The sequence below is a fragment of the Equus caballus genome, chromosome 7, assembly GCF_041296265.1.
Source record: "Equus caballus isolate H_3958 breed thoroughbred chromosome 7, TB-T2T, whole genome shotgun sequence".
Taxonomy (NCBI): Eukaryota; Metazoa; Chordata; class Mammalia; order Perissodactyla; family Equidae; genus Equus; species Equus caballus.
In genome coordinates, this window is record NC_091690.1 from 80,414,370 (window position 1) to 80,432,770 (window position 18,401).

General features: G+C 37.8%; 1 protein-coding gene across 26 annotated transcripts in view; it reads right to left on the bottom strand.

Moving 5' to 3' along the window:
• Nucleotides 1–18,401, bottom strand: part of STK33 (serine/threonine kinase 33) — a 121,300-nt gene that overhangs the window by 85,169 nt on the left and 17,730 nt on the right. The window lies entirely within an intron of this gene.

An 18,401-nucleotide genomic window follows, 5' to 3' on the forward strand; every position in this document is an offset into this window, starting at 1 on the left:
ACTGCAGATCAATCAAATGCAGATGATATGGCACACAGAGTGTAATGTAAGCCCGCAGGAATTCAGGAATTCATTTATAAAAATGTAATTTATATGCATCTTTTCAGTAACACAGCTCTATAAACTGTCTTGCTCATAGACTAGTACCTAATTATATAAGCAGCTAAAAAGGTCATAAGTACGATAAAATGATATCACAAAACCTCTTGTCTCTGCCTGGAAATACGTCCACCCCCTTTCCCTTCCGGTAAACTCCTTATCCGGCAGGTCTCAGTTTAAATGTCACTTCTTCAGAAAGGCCTTTTTTAATCACTTATCCAAATTAAGTCTCCCTAGTTTTTCTCTTTCAAAGGAATTTGTGCTTTTTCTTCATTGCACTTATCACAATTTATAATTATATATTTCGGCCAGTAATTGAATAAAGTCTCTCTCCCCCACCAGACTGTGAGCAGACAGACAGTATTATTTTTGCTCATCAACATATTCTCCAGAGCCTGAAACAGTACAACACACAGTAGGCACTTCACAAGTATTTGTTCTATGAAGAATGAATGAACAAAGAAGAGAAGAACAGATTTTAAGTCACCACTGTAACGCCCTTCTTTGCTAAACATATACCGGCAAAGATATTTTCTTTCAAAGGGAAAGTTAAAAGAAATCTTAAATTTCAACAAATTCCTATCTTCTAAAATCAGAACAAAAGTCTATACTTCCACAAAGAAAACCTTAAGCCAAATATGCAAGCCAAAATATACATTCTTACTTCTCATATTTTTACAGAAATAATTCATAACGCAACCACTAGAGAACTGGAATAAGGAACAGAATCAGAGGACAGGGTAAGCACTGTAAGTCAGATGTAAAGAAGGTGATTCGACACTTGCTGTGACTCCTTGCTCCATGCACATCATGTTAGAACCTCAAGAAGAACTTCAACATGAAAGATTTCATGTTAACCTAAATCATCGCTGGAGTAGACAGAAGCCTCAAAGAAACATGGCTAGGCTTCTTCACAAATAATTCATTCCCAAATAATAAATATATGGCTTTCGATCACATGCTGCTTGTATCTTTGTACTTCACACCACAAATTTGGTACACAGTTTTCTTCACATAATAATAAATGTAGAGAAGATTAGCAATATAATGAACCTTAAGTCATAGAGCTCTAGAGAAGTCCAAAGGAGTTCAACATGTGGCATTTGGGACTTATTCCAAGACGCAGCCCTTTGTAAAATTTTAATGTAGAAAAATCACCCAATTCGTTAGTATCTGTGAACTAGGAAGGCCTAACCAACTGTCAGGGAGGAACCAGAGGAGTTGGTTTAACCCCGGAAATGTTGAGCTACAATGGAGCACCTGCAAGAAAAAGATATGATTTCCATCACTCATTTGGGGGTGTTTGTGCAACCAAATTTTGCAAATCCCACTTCATCTGGTGTTAATTAGGAAAATCCAACCTCTAGGAGAAATGTCTAAACCTCTATTTACAGCATGTATCGTGCCTTGTCTGTTCCACAGGCTTGTAAGCATCAAGAGTGCTCAGTCCAGCGCTTGATGAAAAGTAGGGGCTTACCTAATTCTTGTTGAATAAACATTAGTTGAACTTACTTGATTTATTTTGCTATTTACCCAAAATAGAAAATTCTATCTTCAAAAGCAACATTCACCAGTCACCATCAATTGAAGATTATTTTTGTTTGTTTTTAATTACTATAAAATTAAAAGATGATTGCTGTAATAGAAATTGGAAGAGTCCAGAGGATATAAAATGAAAATAGAAGTCCACAGCATCTCCATTCTCCACCCTGTAGACAAATACTTTTAACAGTTCTTGCATAACATTCTAGAAATTTTCTACAAACTTATATAAGAATAAATTCTGTATTATTTTTGATAAATAAGATCATACTATATCTATTCTCATGTAACTTGCTTTTTTCCCTAAAGATTATAGCCTGGCCATTTTCCCATTATCAGTACACACACTTATACTCCTTTTGCTTTAATGGCTATATAATATTCTAAGGTATATAAGCACCTTAAATAACTTAACAAACTCATATCAATAGTCAAATATATCACTTTCAAATTGTTTCTATTACAAGCAGTGCTGTAAACAACATCCTTTGACATATATCTTTGTATCTTAAGATAAATATATTTCTAAAATATATTCTTTTTCTTTTTTTTAATTGCAGTAACATTGGATTATAACAATATATAGCTTTCAGATGTACATCATAATATATTTCAAATTCTGTGTAGATTACATCATGTTCACCACCCCAAAACTAATTATAGTCCATCCCCTCACATGTGAACCTAATCACCCCTTTTGCCCTCCCCCCTTCCCTCACAGTAACCACCAATCCAATCTCCATTGCTATGTGTTTGTTTGTCGTTGTTTTTATCTTCTACTTAGGAGTGAGGTCATACGGTATTTGACTTTCTCCCTCTGACTTATTTCACTCAGCATATTACCCTCAAGGACCATCCACGTTGTCATAAATGGCCGGATTTCATCCCTTCTTATGGCTGAGTAGTATTCCATTGTGTATATATACCACATCTTCTTTATCCATTTCTCCCTTGATGGGCACCTAGGTTGCTTCCAAGTCTTGGCTATTGTGTATAGTGCTGCAGTGAACAAAGGGGTGCAGGCATCTTTATGCCTTTGCATTTTTAAGTTCTTTGGATAAATACCCAGCAGTGGGATAGCTGGATCATATGGCAGATCTATTCTTAATTTTCTGAGGATACTCCATACTGCTTTCCATAGTGGCTGTACCAGTTTGCACTCCCTCTTCCACACTTGTTGTTTCCTGTCTTGTTAATTATAGCCATTCTGACCAGAGTGAGGTAAAATATATTCTTAGAAGTAGCATTGCAGAGAGAAAATGTATGAGCGTTTATAATTTTGACCAATGCCAAATTGCCCTCAAGAAAAGATATGTGAATGCCTATTTCACCACACCCTCTCCATCATTAGATATTTTCAAACTTTTTCATCTTCGCCAATTTGATAAATGGAAAATGGCACCTCATTTTAATTTCTACCTTTTTAACTATAAGTGAGGTTAAGTATTTTTTCAAATTTTTACTATTTTTATGTTTCTTAAAATGTTTGCTCACATCAATTACCCATTTTTACATTGGCTGCTCATATTTTCTTGTTGACTTATCAGTGATCCCTGAATATTAACAGTACATCAATCCTCCTTCTGTCAAACAGATTGCAATTATTCTTCCCCACTTGAGTATTTGTTCATTGATTCTTATCATGGTGATTTTGCCATGCAAAAGGCTTGACTTTTTATGAAGTCAAATTATTAATCTTTTCCTTTATGGTCTCTGGGTTTAGAGTTATGCTTAGAAAGACCTTCTCTTTCCTGAGATTATAAAACTATATGCCTGTGTTCTCTTCCTAAAATAATAATAACAATAGATAATTTTTATTGAATGCTTACTCTAGGCCAGGCACTGTTCTGAGCACTTCACATACATTATTGCATTTAATCCTCACAACAACTTTAGTGGGTGGGCAGTGTCATTGTCTCCATGATACAGATGAAGATTCTGTGACTATAGATGAGGTTCGAGCTTATCCAAGCTTACACAGCTGATATGCGGCAGTGCCAAGATTTCAACTCAGACCAGTCAAATTATCAACTTTAGGTTATGTCTACTAACTTTCTTTTCACTAAGAAAAATGAGGATTTTACACACTTATACATACCTCTTCTATCTTCTCTGCCTTATATTTGTTATATAATTCTTTTTTTCATTATTAATTGTACAGCCTTCACATTTTCTTCTGTTTTCATAATACACACAATTATTTAGATTTAACTTAGGTCTATATTTAAGGGGTTCCACATGCCCTGCCAATCCTTTCATATATCTGCTTCTCCATCTGCAAGTTCTTTTTCCTTATTTATCACTTAGATGACCAATTCTATTAATGAAGCAATTTTTCAGGAATGAGGTCCTTGAATGTTTGAGAATACTGTTTGATACCTTTATACATAAACCACAGCTTGAAGGTATTAAGTCTGCCCACGCAGACCTCACCCAAAGCTCTGGAGTTCTGCTCCACTACCTCCTGGCTATGACTGCCACCAGGATGTCGGAAGCCAGTCTGATTTCTCCCTACGGGTGACTTGCTTTTTCTGCCTGGATGCCTTTAAGATTCCTTTCTTGGGGCCAGCCCTGTGGCCTAGTGGTTAAATTCAGTACGCTCTGCTTTGGTGGCCTGGGTTTGTGGGTTTGGATCCCGGCGCAGACCTACACCACTTGTCAGTCATGCTGTGGCGGCAACCCACATATAAAGTAGGGGAAGATTGGCACAGATGTTAGCTCAGGGCTAATCTTCCTCAACAAAAAAAAGAAAGAAAGAAAAAGAAAAGAAAAAAATATTTTCTTAACCTTGAAGCACACTAACTTTACTATTATACGCTCACTTGGTAGTGATCATTCTGTTTCAGTTTTTCCTAGACCTCTGTGCCCTTTTGATCTACAAATTATAAATTTCCTTAATCTCTGAAGCTTTTTTTCTCCATTACATATCTAAAATTTTTCTGTCCATTTGTTCTGCTCTGTCAGGCACACCAATAAAACATATGTTGGATCTTTCCTGCCTGTCTTTATTATCTATATTGTGTTAGACAGACATTTTAGTTGCAAGCCTATGGCGGGAACCTTGCTCGAACTAGTTTAGATAAAAGGAATGTATTGGAAGGACACTGGAGTGCCTGACATAATTCTAGGAAATGCATGAGAGCAGCCGGACCTCAGGGATAACCAGAACCACAGACTTGAACACCACCACCACCAGGCCTGTTTATCTCAACTAGGACTGTCTCTCTCTTGTCTTTTGCTTCCGCTTCTATGTGTTGACTTGGCTCTTACTACGGACAGACCAACTTCCTTCACGAGGCAGGGACCATCGCTCCCAACAGCTCCAGAGCCTCACATGCCATGATCCTCACCACCAGAGACGGATTGCCTTGCTCTCCTCAATTCCAATTTTTAAAAATCCTATGTTCCCTCCAAATATTTCGAGTGAATACAGATGTATTTTTCTGGAATTTCTGTCCCCCCAAATAACTCTTAATCTGGTGTGCGCCTCATCCGTAAGCCGAGAGTAAAGCAGTTTAGCCAACTTTGATTTGCCAACTTACTGCTTATTCATTTCTGTTCATTTCGTTCTGGTCAACTTCTGCAAAGCTCCTTGTCCTTTCTTCCTCTTGCTTCCCCCTCACTTCATTATAGGTTAGAGGTCAAGTATAAAAAGATACTGTTCCCTTAGCCTCACCTCTCTATTCTGAGATATGGAACTGGCTCCCTCGGGGATTTTCCAATTTTTCACATGGCCTATCCCAACTCCCAAACCTTACAGGGTAGCGTGCTCACAGCCCTGCACTTACTTTCAGTGAAGTCTGCACTGTGTTTACAATCTAGAGAAGCGTGAATCAGTTTTTAGCATCCTCCCTAGATTTGATCCATATTTCACCTTACTTCTTAGATACCAGTCTAGCCTGGAACTGAACCATTTCCTAGTTTCATGGAATTTTTGTGTTTGTTTTTCATTCTATTTGTTAAGTTTTAACTAGTTCCATGACAGAGAATATGGTTAACATGCTTTTACTTTTCTAAATACCTTCTGAATTTTTAGAAGTAATAGTTACTATTAAAATTCTACTTTGGAAAACTTACAATCCATTCACTCATCAAATATGCATGGAATGTCAACTATGAATGTGCAAGGCACTTTGCAGGGCACTGAGATACATCAATAAGAAGGCAGAAGTGTTCCTACCCTCTTGGAGTTTATATTATAGACATTTAAACAAATGTTTAATAGAAAGATAGACATTTAAACAAATAATCACAAGGATAATATATCAATAAGGGGGTAAATGGGTGGTTATTGAAACAGAGATTAAACAGAGTGCCCAAGAGGTATGGATTAAATTATTTTAGCTAGAAAATCTCTGAGGTGCTTCTCAGCATGGGGAGAAGCAAGTCTCCTTGAAGCTAATTTTCTTTATTTTGTGATGAGTCACTTAAGTTGCCTCCCTAGTGACAGACTGCAAGATGAGTAAGTACCCTATATCTGGGTACAATAGGACCTTTCTTAGGTGTACAACCTAAAAATAACTACCTTTTTCTTGGAATGCAAAGTCCATAGCGCTTCTGGGAGTATTCCTTGGGAAGCAAAGTTAGGGAAACCTGTTGGGTTAAACCTGACATGGCCCTGACCCAAGTCTTCTGGCAAGAAGGGATGCAAATGTCACCAAAAGACTACTTTCTAGGCAGGAGCTGTCTAAGTTGGTAACCAAGCTCAACTCAGCCCAAGGGTTTATGAAGGAAGGGTCACTCTAGCCCAGCCTATAGCCAGCATAACACAAGATTATGCTTTGAGGAACAATAACTGAGTACATGAATGTAAACTACAGACATATTCTGCAATTTGGGGAGGTCATCACAATGCAAAGATAATTTGCCCATTTGGGCTGTGCAGGATCAGTCTTCAACAGCAACAGTCTTTATCAGCAACAGCTATACTGTACTTACCAGAATTCCAGTTCACTCTCCACCTGGTGCAGGAACCTCTTAGCCAACAGGTTCTTAGACAACACACAAAGTTCAGGGAGAGTCCTCAAAAAGGAGACACAGGGGACCACCCCAGTGGCATAGTGGTTGAGTTTGAGCGCTGTACTTCAGCGGCCTGGGGTTTGTCAGTTCTGATCCCCAGTATGAACCTACACGCTGCTCATCAAGCCATGCTGTGGTGGCATCCCACATACAAAATAGAGGAAGATGGGCACAGATGTTAGCTCAGGGACAATCCTCCTCAAGAAAGGGAAAAAAAAGGAGATACTGAACTTTCTGGCAATAAAAACATGTAGAAAATAACGTAATTAACTTGATAATTAAAAGAGATGGGACTACATTGAGATTTCTCTGAAAGAGTGACACTTGAGCACAGATCTAAAGGACAACAAGCAGTTAGCTAGGGAAAGCAAAGAATGCATTCCAAAAGGAGGATCCAGGAGGGAACTTGGCAGATTTGAGGAAATCAAAGAGGGCCAGTAAGGCTGGACTATGAAGAAGGGCTACCCTGTTGTCAGTCAAAGATGGTGAGGTAGGCAAGGGGCCATCTCCTACAAGGCCCTGTAATCTGCATTCAACATGCGAGGCTTTATCCTAAGAGCAATGCAAAGTAATAAATAAGTTTTAAGAGTCACACCATCAGTTTGTATTAGTAAAACATGATTTGAGTTGCAAGAGGGAAGAGAGTCAAGAGTGGAAACAAGCAGGAAAGCCAGCTGGGAAGCTCTCTGAGGAAGAGTGAATGGGCGCAGGCGCAAGTAGGTTATAGATCTGGTTGCAGGGAAATCCCCATCGAATGCCTTCCTTCTCTACGAAATAGCAAGTGAGAGACAGAGTTGACTTTGGGCATTCATGGATTAAAAACAATCCCAAAAGCCTCTTGGAAGAAAGTGGGCACTATAGCAGAATTACAGAATTCTGCTAAAGGCTTATAAGTGAATTCTGGCACTTGTGGATCCAGTGTTACAGGATACTGCTAGGTTAAGAATTCTATATTATTTTGTCAAAATAAATCAAAGTTTTACCCAAGAGATTAAAAGCTATATAAAGAGAAGAACTTTCCATTTGCTTGCCCTTGTACAGCATGTGGATGTACTCTTCCTAAGTATCACCTTCAAGCAACTTCAGAGGAAAAAAGTGAGAGAACTTAAGAAATACTTTTAGCAGTTGGCCACAGATAAACCCTGGCTAGACCACAAAAAAGAGGGCCTTATTAAAAGCATTCTTAGCTGATGGCCCTTTCACCATTAACCAGTCACTTAGGTCAAAAAACAAAAGATAAATGCTATTCCCCAGGTCTAGTGCCACCATCAACATGGAGGAAATGATGAAAGCGCTAGATTATAGGGGAAATTCAGCAACGGGTGCCTTTGGGAGAAGAAAGCTGACATTCTGTCCTCATCCCTTCAAAAACATATCCCAAGCAGAAAGAGATCTAGGATCAAAGCTATCTTTAAAGGACTAAAAGGTCTCAGAAGCACTGCTGCCTGCAGGTGTAAAAATAAAGTGACAAAAGTATACTGACAGACCAAATTAGTGATCCCTAAACTTCCTTTCAGGTTGGCCCACTACTCGTCCTATTAAGACTCTAGAAAGTCCTTGAGAGGGCACCTCCAGTAGTGTCATTTATGAAAAACCAAGCCAACAGAGAACACCAAGTACGATAATTAGTGGATTTTAGGAGAGGGAAAAAAACAACAAAGTGGTGAGAAGTACAAGGGACAGATCCACCACCATCCAATCACCGCCACACGGAGAATGTAGGTCTTTACTGTGATTCATAGGCAAAGGTTAAGAAACTTCACATTTTTAACAAAAACATCCCCACCCTCCCCTCCCTGGAAGCTACAACCCTCTACTTTTGGTGTAATTGGGCTGTACCTATGGGATTAATTTCCCACTGGATGTAAGCCTATGACCATCCCTACACTGCAGGCAGCATAAAACTGGGGCAGAAAAGAAATACCTCCTGCATCAGGAAGCAGAGTTTCATAGCTGGAGTCACAAAGCCCTGGGTTCAAATCTCAGTTATACCATTTACAAGCTATATGACCCCAGGCAAGTTACTGAAACTCTGAGCCTCAGTCACCTTGTCTGTAAAAGGGGATTAGAATCTGCCACAGAAGATTATTATAAGGAGAAAATGAGGTAATATATCCACAGTGTCTCAGCACAGTGCCTGACACATAGCCAGTATTCAATAAGGGAAAGGCATTGTTAGAAGTAGAAATCGTAAACTCTTACTTTTGTGTTCATTTGCTCTTCTCTGCTGCCCTTGAAGAATTCTCAGGTCTTAGATGCAACCTGTCTACCTGGAACCCCAATATCCCATCTATCTCTATCCACAGGACCCACTTGTCCCTCAATCGACCGACAAGCCTCTGGATTTACCTTATTACCTACCCAGACCTACGGACTCTGCTGACCCACCCTCCTGTGTAACTTCCCTCGCTGGCTCGGCCTCTTCTGCATGTTGCCAGTGTGACAAATCTGAAGTCAAGTCACATTGTTTCTGTTAGTTTGAATGCTGCCTAAAGGGCTTTATTTAACCTACAGTAGCCAGAACCATTACTTACGTAAAACTAACATGGTTGGTCAACTGAGAAATTACTCTGTAGTCAGGATCATGCCAGACTCTCTAAACAACTAGATTGGATCCTTCCAAAATATGACTCTCCTCTTTTACAACCACATAAGTTGCCTCAAAATGTTGCTTCTAAATGAAGACTCTTAGTTTCTGCATCTTAATTCAATACCTTCTTATGTCCAAAACTTGAAAGCTGAGAAGTAAAAGTCCCTAGGCTACTTAAAAAAAATTTCCTAGATCCATACTGCCTTAAAATTACCAGAGAGTATCTACTAGTGAACACTAAATAATTTCACTGTTTCATTACTCTCAGGGTATATTCTAAGTCCTTGATTGAATTAAATGAATCAAGAAAGGAATTTGGAGTACTAGAAACCCAAAATTGGTTTAATATTTAACGTGTGGTTAGCTTAGAGGCAATAAAGAAATGTCAAGGTCATTAGCCTTTTCTATGCCAGGTAGCATCTCACAGGATATCTTGATTAAATTCTGCAAATACAATCTATTGAGCCAATATTGGGTCTTATAATAGACACGCATGCTTTTGCCACTATAAAGATGACTCTTTGATTATGTTTCTAATTCAAAAATTATTCTGCTACCCAAGTCTCTCTCATAGCATGCTTCTTTAATTTAGTGTACAGTGGCCCTCCATAGCCACAGGTTTCACATCCGCAGATTCAACCAACCGCAGATAAAAGGCTTACGATGGTTGTGTCTGTACTGAACACGTACAGATTTTTTTTCTTGTCATTGTTCCCTAAATAATACAGTATAACAACTATTTACACAGCATTTACATTGCATTAGGTATTATAAGTAATCTAGAGATGATTTAAAGTATACGGGACGATGTGCGTAGGTTATATGCAAACACTATGCCATTTTATATAAGGGACTTGAGCATCTGCAGATTTTCGTATCCACAGGGGTCCCGGAACCAATCCCCGCAGATACTGAGGGATGACTGTACCTGAAATTTTGCACTTTCAAGAACAGAAAGCAGACAATATTTACATTGCCAAGTGATAGACTGACCTCTAGTGGAAATTAAAGAAATTACTCAACAAGCTTTGAGAGGTCCCTAATACAGTTAGAGCTAACTTACAACATTGTTAAAACAATGATTAAAACACTGACAATAAAAATTAACTTGGGATTTCTAATCGATTCAAGCTAGGAATAAGAGAATAGGGTTAAGAGCAGAGACTGGTTCACGGCTCACGTGCCACTTCCTAGCTGTGTAATGTTTGTCTCAGTTTCCTCATCCGTAAAATAGGAAAAATAATATTACCTACCTCATAGGATTGATGTGAGGATCAAATGAGTGAACATATGAAAAGTATCTAGAACATTGTGTGGTACATTGTTCAGTGACATAAAATTATTGGTTATTATTATTTGTAGCTGGAAGAGATTATGGTTGGAGGCAAATTCTAAGTTAAGAGGTTATGAAGAAAAACGAGAGAGTCCTAGCGGGAACACACTTCTTCAGGGATTAGGCTATAACAACCCAGTACAGCACCAATCCAGTTAGTCCTCCCACTTCCAGAAATACAGGAGCTATGCCTGCATATAACGGAACAAGGGGGAACCAGAAGGCAGTGAACTCGAGCTAGATAACGTTTTGTGGGAAATATTGGGAGTCTTTTTGCTGTCCCAATATGGGCATGATGAAGAACACCACATACTACCTTTTAAACCCAAAACCGAGCCCCCCTGGATCTTTTGGGCTTTGAACTCCTTTCACACCCAGTATCTACAGCACAGGCAGGCAGCGCCCTGCTGCCCACTAACTGATCCAGCCTCAGAGGCTGAATCACACGGGCAGCACTTTTCTACCTTTTCTATGACCGACTTATTCTTGGGTTGGGCTTCTATTACAGAACTCTAAACTTTTCAAAACAATATTCCACTGCTTCCAGAGTAACATACCCGATTACTGACTAAAAGATGCTTCTATATGAAGTTAACAATTTCCACCTCTTTTTCCAAGGAAAGCCCAAATTGGCAATTTTTTTCAGCTGACAGAAATACCCATAAAATTGAAAAATGATCTGTAATTCCAAGGCATTTCTTTACCACAAATAATTGCCAGCCAGAGCAAAATGGCTTGTTTTTCTCAAAAACAATATGATCACTCTAATAAAACGAATATAGTTATCCTTTCCATCACTGTCCTGAGGTGTCCTGATTCATTTCAGTTAATTCAAATCTTCTGTGAACACTCTAAACTGAAATTAAAAGTTGCAATTCAGTTATTCAGTACAAACATGAACCCATTAAAATGACATAAAAGTTCCTCTAAGATCTTATTCATAACATTTACATATACTTATTACAAGAAACTAAAAAGGACCAATTTCTGTAACTGGAGCAGACAGGATTAACAGCAGATTAGATACTTCCAAAGAAAAGATCAGTTAATTTGAAAGCATAGTAATAGGACTTATCCAAAATGAAGCCCAAAGAGGAAAAAAAGGACCAAGGGAAAAATAAACAGAGCTTCAGTGACCTGTGCGACAACATCAAGCATCTAATATACATATAAATGGAGTATCAAAAGGAGAGAAAGAAAGGCAGAAAAAATAAAGAAATAACGCCTGAAATTTTTCTAAACATGATGAAAACTATAAACCTAAAGATCCAAGAAGTTCAACAAACTCCAAACTGCATGTCAGTTTTTCAAAAAAAAAAAAAAAAAACAGATAAAAAGGAAAAACTGATGTTAACCTCATCAAAATTAAAAATTTTCCTCTGCAAAAGATCCTGTTGAGGATTAAAAAGACAAATTACAGACCATGAGAAAATACTTGCAAATCACATCTCTGACAAAGGACTTGAATCTAGAATATATAAAGAACTCTCAAAACTCAACATTAAAAAAAATCCAATTAGAAAATGGGCAAAACACATGAATAGACATTTCACCAAAGAAGATACACAAATGGCAAATAAGCACAGGAAAAGATGACCAACATCATCAGCCATTATGGAAAGGTGAATTGAAATAACAACGAGATGTCACCAATCAGAATGGCTAAAATAAAAAACAGTGACAATACCAAATGCTGGTGAGGATGCAGAAAAATTAGATCACTCATACAGTGTTGGTGGAAATGTAAAATGATACAAAAACTCTGGAAAATAGATTGGCAGTTTCTTTTAAAACAAAAAATGGACTTACCATAAACCCAGAAATTGCACTCTTTGGCATTTACCCCAAAGAAATGATAACATATTTACACAGAAACTTGTACATGAATGTTAATAGCAGCTTTATTAATACCAGTCAAAAACTGGAAACTACCCAAATGTCCTTCGATGGGTGAATACTTAAACAAACTGTGGTATATCCATACCAAGGAATACTACTCAGCAACAAAAAGGACAGACTATTAATACATGCAAGAAACTCTGATGGAGGGAATTACACTAAGTGAAAAAAGCCAATCTCAAAAATTAACATACTTTATGATTCCATTTATATGACATCTTTGAAATAAAAAACTATAGAGAGGAAGAACAAATTAGTGGTTGCCAGGGCTTGCAAATAGGGGAGAGGTGGGTGTGAGTATAAAGGAGCGGCACGGGGAGCCTTATGTATCTTGATGGCAGTGATGGCTACACAAAGCTACACGTGTGATAAAAATTTCTGTAGAAGCATACGCATACACACACACACACACACACACACATACACACACAAATAACTGCATAGAATAAGCTCTGTGGACTGTACCATCAATTTCCTGGCATTGATACTATACCGCAGGTAAGTAAGACGACAATATCGGGGAGGATGGGTAAAGGGTGCAGACTCCCTGAACATTTCTGGGCAACTTCCTGTAAATCTATAATTACAGCAGAGGAAGATACTACGGGGACTAACTCAATCTAAAGAGTCAGCTGATCATTTACAAACCAACATTTGCAGACGGCACAGACAATGTTAGTAGGATGGGGTGCCAGAGGGCAGCAAGCAGAAACCAGGCATCTGAGACAGAGTGAACGAAGAGAGGGTCGTAAGAGGAGGATTGAAGAGGAGCTAAAAACAAACAGCAATAGCTTCCTAATCCTTCTCATGACTGCCTCTCACTATAAGCATTTAACCAAAGTCTGGGAAATTCCTACCGCTGACCATAATTTGCAGGGACAACAAAAGAACAGTCTATGTTCTGAGGTGACCTCGTTCATTCAAGGCAAGAATTACAACCAACAATCAAGAGAGTGTGTTTCTAGGCCTTTAAGATTTCATTTCCTTTTAGCACTTTCCAAACTATTTGACATTCATGAAATCATCTAATGTAATAAGAGGAAATAAACCTGAAATCCGATTTCTGATTACAGATAAAACTCTTATGATATGTTACTATCTATCTGATTAGATGTATGCCACAAATGGTATTATTTCAACTGCTTGATGTGTGAATAAAACAGATATTAACTTTCTCACACTGAATAATAATAGCTAACATTTATTAAACATCTTTTGTGTGCCAGGAACCAGTCTGAGTACTTCTAGGACACTGTCTAGCTTAATTCTTATAACAACCCTATAAAATAGGATCTATTGTTAACCCCGTTTTACAGATTGAAACCAAGGTACAGAGAGGTTAGGTAATTTGCACAAGGCCAAACAGCTAATAAATGATAGAGACAGGCTTCAAATCCAGGAAATCTGCTACCAGACCAAACTCTTGGCAGTGATGCTATAAAACAAAGCAAGCCGTAGACATTTCAGGGTTCTATCGATTCACAAAAGACTACTGGATAGGGGCTGGCCCCGTGGCCGAGCGGTTGAGTTCGCGCGCTCCGCTGCAGGCGGCCCAGTGTTTCGTTGGTTCGAAACCTGGGCGCGGACATGACACTGCTCATCAAACCACGCTGAGGCAGCGTCCCACATGCCACAACTAGAAGGACCCACAACAAAGAATATACAACTATGTACTGGGGGGCTTTGGGGAGAAAAAGGAAAAAATAAAATCTTAAAAAAAGACTACTGGATAACTTTAAACAACCCTGAAGTACGGAAGAACTGTTCTACCTCCCCAGAATTTAATGTTCCAAACAAACCATTGGTTGATTAAATTATGGTATAACTTTCAAAAATTTCAGCGCTATACACCAAAACTCAGGCGTAGTCAGGGCACCATGAAAAAAATCACAATTTATCATCAAAGCAAAATAACACACACACAAAACACGGGCTTAGAAGATATGTTTTCAGACCCTTTTTTATTCTATGAAATGCACTTCATTCAATAAAGCATTTTATGTATAGGTACCAGTCTGGGCACTGGAAATACAAGAGGAAAAATACAAATAAGGTCCCTGCTCTTGTGGAGCTTATCTTTTAAGAGGGTGAAGAGAGAGAGACAGAAAAATAAAGAAATAATGAAATGTCCATGTGCTATGAGGAAAATCAGACGACAAGGAGACAGAGAGTAACTGCTTTACTTTTGGGGGCTACTTTAGTTTGAATAATCCAAATCGTCTTTCTGAAAGGTGATACTTAAGTGGAAAGCTGAATTACATGCATTTTTTTAATGTGTCAACTATACAGATTTAGTAATTCCATATTTTAGTATATGAAAACTATAACTTATGCCCAGGAAAAATAATTTACCTAATGAGCATTAAAGTGATAACTTTACATCAGAAATAACTTTAGAACACCCAATAATGTAGAAGTAAATATTGATAATCCTTTGCCCTTTTTCTTGTAGTTCTCATTTTCAGACACCATGCATATGAAGGAAAAAATAATAAGGTGCATATGGATAACATTCTTGAAATGACAACACTATTGAGATGGAGACTAGATCAGTGGTTGCCAGGGGTTAGATGGAGAGAGAAGGAGGTGGTTGTGGCATGAGGGATCCTACACACACATACACACATACATACACATAAAACTGGTGAAATCTGAATAAGGCAGGCAGATTGTACTGCTGTCTATTTCCCGGTTGTGATATTGTACGACAGTAATGTAAGATGCTACCAATGGGGAAAACTGGATGAACAGTCCAACAGGACTCTGTATTACTTCTTACAACTGCATGTGACTCTACAATCATCTCAAAATAGACAGTTTTTTAAAAAATATAAGGTGAATATCAGATATTTATTTAGGAAGTATCAGAATATTGCAAAGAAATAGCCTTCGACAAATTTCATGCATTAATCCATTAGTTTAACTTAAGAACTAGTCCTTGTCGAAAAGAGTAAAATAGACTTTGAGGCTTACAGACCGAAAAATCAGAAAATATGCATTTTTCATATAAAAGGCATATGTAATCTCAAATGACCTAACTATAAACGTATTTTAACCTTCATCATTTTCAAATTAGGACTCAGGAAATAAACTTATACTGTTAAAAGGAAGCAAGTCAAATGCCCTAAGTAAATATAGGCAACAAGAATTTCAGGTTTTCTGTATGTATTTTGTAATTAAACAATGTTAACAATATGTTCTTTTTGGGGAAAAGATATTTTTGAAACTAGAAATTAAAGATGCTAATTTAACTTTAAAGTGGAAATGTCTCCTAAGTTTCATATGTAAAAGGTATTACTCTACATTCTTTTTAAAGTATAAAAGAAACTTATTCAGGGGAAAAAATAAATTAAGCCTAGAATCTCCTTTTTAAAAATAGAATTCTATCATACCATTTTGACAAATTTATGAGAACCAAACAAAGCAGACGGTACTAGTACCACACAGTATAACTTTAAATAAATAACTACTGTCATACACATCACCGTGCTCCATTCCCACTCCTTGGTTAACAATAAACGACCAAGAACAAAGAACAGACTTATGAAGCATCACCTGAAACTATTAATCAGAAAGAATCACAGAAGCATGATGTGAGTAATGCTCAGATCCCACTCTTCCTTTAGTGGTGGACGTTCAGTGTTCCCGAGGAAGCTATTTAACCTTTGCACCTCAATCTTCTGAGCTGTAAAATTAGAATTATGATACCGCCAACTAGTACACAGGGATGCTGAAGCTTAATGTAAGATGCTGCATCTAAGCTACCCCAACTTAATACATTGCAGCAGTTCTTGCTCAGGCAAAACTTCCGAAAGTACTAAGGTGAACCCCAAACTCTTGTTGCTTTCCATTTTATCTTCAAACACCTGGAAGAACATTATCAGAAGTTGAATATTATTACCAGAAGATTTAAAAACTAATGCCTGACTCAGAGACATGGTAACTTTAGCAGTAGTTAGAATAATGGAGCTTTCATAAATGGGCTATTTTGTGATATCAGACTAAATGTAAACATAAGCATTCCATAAAAATATCACAATCCATAAAAGAAAGAAACAGTAATAAGCTATATGTATGATCACATCCTAAAAACGTGTTAATTCCTATTGTGTTTCTTCCTTCTCCAGCAAAGAGAATACACAGAACATACAAAATGAGAAGTGAAGATGCAGACAGACAAGGTGGGCAACAATGACGTAGCCACTCGGCCCAGCTGAAGTAGATGCTAAAGAAAGTTGCAGACGCAACCTCAGAGCCATCAGTACACTTTAAAACATTGTGGGAAACAGGAGGAGTTCTTGGACACTGACAGTTAGGAGTTACACAAATGAGAGAATCTGATCATTTCACCTTCACCAGCCAAGGAACACGGGTCATAAACTGCCGGAGCCTGTGTGTCAATTAGCCAACCCTGGTCTAATCAGACTGGGAGGGAGGGCAGTTGGCAACGGCAGGAACTCAGACGTGTCAGAACAGAGGTTTGGGGACAGGAAGATTCATTTAAAAGAAAATGCAGGAGGACAGGAGCCCCGAAATGTATCTAGTACAGAGTTAACAGAGAGTACTTGTAATAGCTAATACGATACAACTACCAAAACACAATAGGATCACTCTTTTACATTCAATTATTGTGTTCCAAACACAATACAAATAAACTAAGAAGCTATATTTCTGGATAAGAGATTTAAAATTTTTCATTAATCGAAGTGACTTTAGTCTGCATTCTAGAGCTCAGTGACTATAGATTCTAGAGCTAATAACTGAGAAACAGAAAATAGGCAGAAAGACAATAAAGATGTTCCAAGAATGCATAATTAGTAAATTAGAACATTAGGAGAACAAATCAAACTCAGTCTTGACTCAAATTTCAGAAGCCTATGTGACTTTCCACAAACTTCACTTATCATTTACTATTTATGCAATGTGCTATAAAAAGCATCTTAGATATGTTTCTTGATTCTACCATGTAACCCTTCTTAATCTTCATCTGGGCATATAAATATATTATTTTTCTATATTCTTATGTTCATTTAAAAATTTCTAGAACGACTCCTGAAAATAGAAACTTCCCATTCAATAACACAGAAGACTACAAAGTACTGTGTGATATTAATACTTATCTTCATATTCACTTTATATTCTCCCAGAATATATGCAGAAGCTATGAAGACGTAAGTATATACACCACTTGCACTCCACTCCATCTTATAGCTCTGTACTTCTTTATATACAAACTTATTTTGGTTTCCTTCATTTTATGTGTAGATCTTAAAATTTCCCTTTTGCCCATTTTCTGGATATACTCAGTGGCAACAGAGCCATTACAGCCATTTTTCTATGGCTGCTTTCTTCAGCAAGAATCGTACCACAATCCTACTAAAGGTCAAATGCATCGGCGCCTCTCCAGGGAGGTTCTCCCATGCAGTAATGAGTCATTTTTCTTTAGGAAGGGAAGTTTCACTCTGTTGAGTAAATGTCCGCTCATATGCAGGCATCTCTCACTCCAAGTCAGTCAACTATGCCACAGCCTTCTCTTTTCTCATTTTTGAAATCTACAGGCCCTTACATATATATGATTACAGTGCTTGATGTGGAGCCCTGAGCATAGAAAAGCACTGGCCTATTTGTTGATTTATCACACACCTGTACTTGGAATAAAGATACTTCCATATTAGCAATAAAATATAACACTTCCTATAGCGAACTACACCATACTCACAGCAACCCCCTGGTTTCTGGTTTAGCACATACGGTGGACTTGCACATGCACAGAATAACTTAAATTCAAAGTTATTTATTACGGTATTGTTTGTAATAGCAAAATAGTGGAAAATATTCAAATGCCCTTCAGTAGGGGACTAGTTAAATAAATTGTGGTACATCCATATAGTGGAATATTAGTCAACAATTTTTAAAATG